This window comes from Alosa alosa, chromosome 6 (genome assembly GCF_017589495.1).
Source record: "Alosa alosa isolate M-15738 ecotype Scorff River chromosome 6, AALO_Geno_1.1, whole genome shotgun sequence".
NCBI classification, from domain to species: domain Eukaryota; kingdom Metazoa; phylum Chordata; class Actinopteri; order Clupeiformes; family Clupeidae; genus Alosa; species Alosa alosa.
Window position 1 is genome coordinate 34,603,371 of NC_063194.1, and position 5,000 is coordinate 34,608,370.

The window sequence follows — 5,000 nt, forward strand, 5'->3', positions numbered from 1 at the left end:
GAGTTAACACACACCTAAGTTAACACACCAACCCTGTACACCCACACACACACCTACCACATAGAACTATGTTCTTAGAATTATTTAGTCTGGAAACTCCTCAAATAGGTGCACACACACACCCACACAACCACCCCCTCATGAACACATCACACACACACACACACAGCTTACAGCTTTTTCCATTAAAAGATCCGAAGATGAAATAGCAAAGCTGTTTAACCTGTTGTGACTCCTGACACATTCCAACATGTAGCATTCCACATTCCATGACTCAGAACTCTCTAAATGGCACTCTTCACCAGACGCTTATCACAACATGAAGCTCTCTCATCAACTCTAACACGTACCGTTCCCATCACCATGGCGTTTTCCTCAGTGGGTGTGACACACACCCACACAGGCTTTGAACCGGTTCATGGAACGAAAATGAAAACCAGAAACTTTTGCCATTTTGCTAGGAACAAAAACGAAACCAGAAACTTTATATTTTTTTTATGTCCCGGAACAGAAACGATTTTTTAAAATAGTGGTAACTGGTTAATTCACTAATAGCAATTTATACATGTTTATTTACATATCTGAATGAAAAAACATGAATTCTTTAACATTGCAATATACGTTTATTGCTTTTAAGATTACAAAATAAAAGACTATACAAGTGCAAAGTAATGCATTCTTAGTCAGAGGTAGAATTCAATAAAGTTCAGCAGTGTCTAATTGAGTGCCTGTCATTTTAAGACGTTCGTGTGGGAATGCTTGCAATGTAGCCGCACATGTAGACAAACTCCGACAGCTTCACTTTACGGCTCCATACAAATGCATTGGGAACTGTGATTTTGTTTTTTCAGGCTTTATGGGATTGTATAGTGAAAAAGGACGGCCAAACGACGTGTGGGATTAACGCAACAACGATACACAGAATAATGGTTTTCAATCTTGAATATGCTTTTTTGTAATTATGTTAAATTAGATTAAATTCTCTCCTCCCAGCTCTCCCCTATTTTAAGCAAAGGGTTAAACTTAATCCTTAGCAAACCACAATGAAACAGTGCTCCACCACATCTATGGATTAAGCCAAACAGTCAACTCAATGCAAGTAAGATAAACAAGGTTGTTTATTGTTCTCAGCACTACCAGCATTGTGTACAAAATGATTGTCACTTAGAGGAGACTCGTAGATAACTAACGTTAGCATAGTCAGCTAACCGCTGCTAATGTGCTAGCATTGCCTTGTCAGAAAAGCATGGGGCTGTGCACAGTAGTGTAACATCTATTCACCATAAATTAATAAAGTTGAAGTCGCCCTGCAATGTAGACTATGTTTCCGTTTATTTGCAGTACCATGTTCCTTACATGACATGACCTGGTGCCCTAGCAATATGCATTCAAGTCTATCTCAATGATTAAAGTTCTCCGTCGTAGGACGGATTTCCGTCAATTTGATTTTAGAAATGTCATATTTGAGATCGATGCAGATCCGATGAGAAAAAAAAATAGGAGGGGGGGGGGACTATCACCTTTTCTTTTCCTTTTGTAGGCAACTACAAATATTAGGTCCGATGAATTAATGTGTGTGATGGTAAATGTTTAAAGACCTAATAGTGTTCTTGAGAACTTTCTGTGTCTCAATCAGTGACCGCTCAAGAAGATAGCCTACGTCAGCCATGAGTTTCGCTTAATGTTGTAGCTACACACTTGTCTCGGGCGTTTGCTTAAAAAAAAAAGAACACGTATGGAGGACTATAACAGTCTAAAAGTTGGATTATAGTGACACATTAGAGACAGCTGATGAGGTTGGCCAATCCGTTTAACTTTTTGGATATGATATTGTGAGCTCTATAATGCGAATTCGGAGAAGAAGCGTGGGCTGTGTTCTTTCCGTGCATCAATGTAGACAATTTCTTACTATCGCGAACTCTTGTCAGGGGAGGTCATTCATTTTGGGTGTCAACTATGACTTGAACAGATAGCCTGCTAAGCCACCCGATGTAGGCTACTATTATTGTTACAGTTTTTAATCAATGCAACTAACATTATGTGTAAAGCAACGCAATATAAACCGTAGCCTATGCAATTTATTATCCCGTCTGTTATGACATGTACAACAATGTTTTCACAATTTGCGATTTAAAGGTTTTGACTGAGCGTGTTAGCATAAAAAATAAAAAATATATCACTGTCATCATCGCGAACTGTTGAGTAAGGGGGTCAGTCTGTTTGTGACGCACAGACAGCCTTGTAGCCTATTTTGCTTAGGCCTCACGTTTAACGACAGTAGGTTGTGAGTGTATGTTGAAAAAATAACCATACAATTAAAATAGTCAACTTAAAACTTTGCTATAAAATTTTATTAATGTATAGCACAAAACCATAACCAGTAGGCCTACCAGAACCTCGCATATTAGCGTCATGATTTGTGTGCGTCTATTTGGCAAGGCCACTAGCTGTCATGGATGCGTGGTTGCTAAAGGAAGGCAAGTCAAAAGTTAAAAAATAAATGGAGATGGGCAGCTGTTGGAAACGGGGGAGAACTAACAAGCCATGGTGTAAAGAAATTAAAGTGCCAGGGGTTTGCTTTTGCGCAGTTTGCTGCAAGAAAATTGTTTATGGATGCAATAAGAAAACGTTTTAGCACGCCACCAATCAGAAGACCGCCATAAGGTTAACGTTTGTGCACTTCAGGACATCTTCCCTGCCTGGTGCAACTAGCCACCACGACAGAGGTAGGCTACGTTTATCTATGGCTGACCGTTTTACGTTTAGAAAGTAGGCTCGCATGTTCTTTCATAGCTAAACCACGACCTGTCGCAACCTCTTGTCAACCTTATACAATCTGTTGCTGAAGACAAAAGCACCGTCTCCAGATTGTCGTTATCAAATGCGCAGACCTGCATGAGCACACACAGACTGAGAGACTGCTCATTGGAAAACTGAGTTGTCTGTAAAACTCAAAATTACCATGTTTTCTTTAAATGCGGATGAGGCAACAAATGGAAATATGAACAATATCTAGAACAGGGGTCTCAAACTCAAATGAGCTGGGGGCCAATTCTGCCAACGTCATCTGATTGGAGGGCCGGCTATTTCTGAAAATGCAATGTTCTTTTTTTCAAATACCACACAAAACTGCAAACAGAAAGTGCAAGTGTTTTTATCTAGTTTTAGACACCTGTGCTAGCAACCTTAGCTTATAAATAAAATAATGATAAAATAAATATTAATACAAATTATAAAATAAATGAAAAACATAAAAACAGATATGTGTGTGTGTTTCACACCAAATAAAAATATTTCCTCTCATAACTTTTTTAAACCTGGCAAACTAGGCATCAGGGTTAAGAAAGCAACACCATTGGATTTTTATATCAAAATTTCAAAAGGCCATGGCTTGAAAGTGGTCAGAGATAAAGTCCTACTGTAAATGTAAAAATCTTTGAGTAAAACAAAAGTTTATGGAGGGGGTAAATTTACCCATCTAATTTGTCACTGGATGGCAAGAACCTCAAATTATGCACCTTTCAGTAAATACTGGATGAACATATTTAAGCAGGTTTACTTTCCTTTTTTCATATATTACCCACATAACAAATTAACAGGAAAACACCTAAGATGTATACCAACACCTAAGATGTTGTGGTTTAGTAATAGATTACTACAATATAGGCCTACAATAAAGTATTCTGGTCAAACAGTTCCTATCGCGGGTAATCTGCAGTAGCCTACCCAGAAGTTCGCATCATATTGCGGGTGACTTTGTAGTTCTTTAGAGCCCTATTTCTACTAGCCCTGCTGTCTGTACCACATCAATTACGGACACTATCATCACGATTACCAGTGCAACCTCCAAGCTATGTTGGGCAGAGGGTCGAAACAAGCATGGTATGCTTAGTGGACACCGTTGTATACACGCACCTCTATTCACAGACGCACCGTGACGATCACTGTCATAGACGATCGATCATAATCTCCAAAAGGATATTCTCCTTCAGAATTAGAATAGGTGAATAACACAGCTTACCTAAGACTTCATCACACGTGAACGTTTGATGTAGGCCTATTTCTGCTTAATTTCTGCTTCAATTTCTGCAACACTATGGCCTGCATCGCTTCCGCGTCATTACAAATGCACGTCTTTGTGTTTCTCGCGTGTAAAGTATTTCCTGAAAACTTTGCGCAGCGATTTTGGGTTTGAATCAAGCTCTGGATGTCTTGCACATAGTGGAGCAGAGTAGGCCTACAAATGAGATTTGTCACCGTACCTGGATCTATCGTCTATTTTAATCAGTGTCGTTGTTTGTCGCAATTAATAGCCTCAAGGGCCGGATTACATTATTATTTTGTCATACGTCGCGGGCCGGAATTGGGCAGGACGCGGGCCGGGTGTTTGAGACCCCTGATCTAGAATGTTCTGATTCGTTACTTTGATGAGGAAATGGGAAGTCTTGCAAACTTGATTTTATAGATTTTACTTGGTGTTGAATTGCATATTAACAAGAAAAAAATCTCCCCTTTAAACACTTTTGGCCTGAAGTAATTAAATAAGAGTGTGTTAAAGCCTTTCTACAATATTGCTGCAGTAGAAAAGAACAGCAATGGCTAATCAGCAATGGTCAGGGATGGTACTAAAATATATTTTTGTTCATCAGGAAAACTCAATCTCAATCAAGAACACTCAATTAGCCTTATTCACATGGCCATTTGGCTGACTAAAAACGAGGCTACAGGGTACACAAACCATAGGATTGTTATGTTCTATGCATTCACCTGTAGGTGGCATTAATTATATAGTAAGTGTACCCTGTAGCCTCGTTTTGGTTTAAACAATGGCCGCCATGTGAATAAGGCGAATACTCCCTTTACTTTGCTGTTTGCATCTTTTTGTACATTAAAAACCAAAAGGTCGCGACCGCAAAAGGGGTGCTATCTCTATAGGTAGATATGAACAACGTATGACTTATGGCCTGAAAAAAGTTCAGTCAAACGATTTTTTTTCACTT

The 5,000-nt window shown here is 39.1% G+C and overlaps 1 protein-coding gene across 1 annotated transcript in view; it reads right to left on the bottom strand.

The window, feature by feature from the left end:
* zgc:174164 (uncharacterized protein LOC570656 homolog) overlaps positions 1 to 5,000 on the bottom strand; it is a 27,933-nt gene that overhangs the window by 15,637 nt on the left and 7,296 nt on the right. The gene's annotated exons all lie outside the window — the stretch shown is intronic.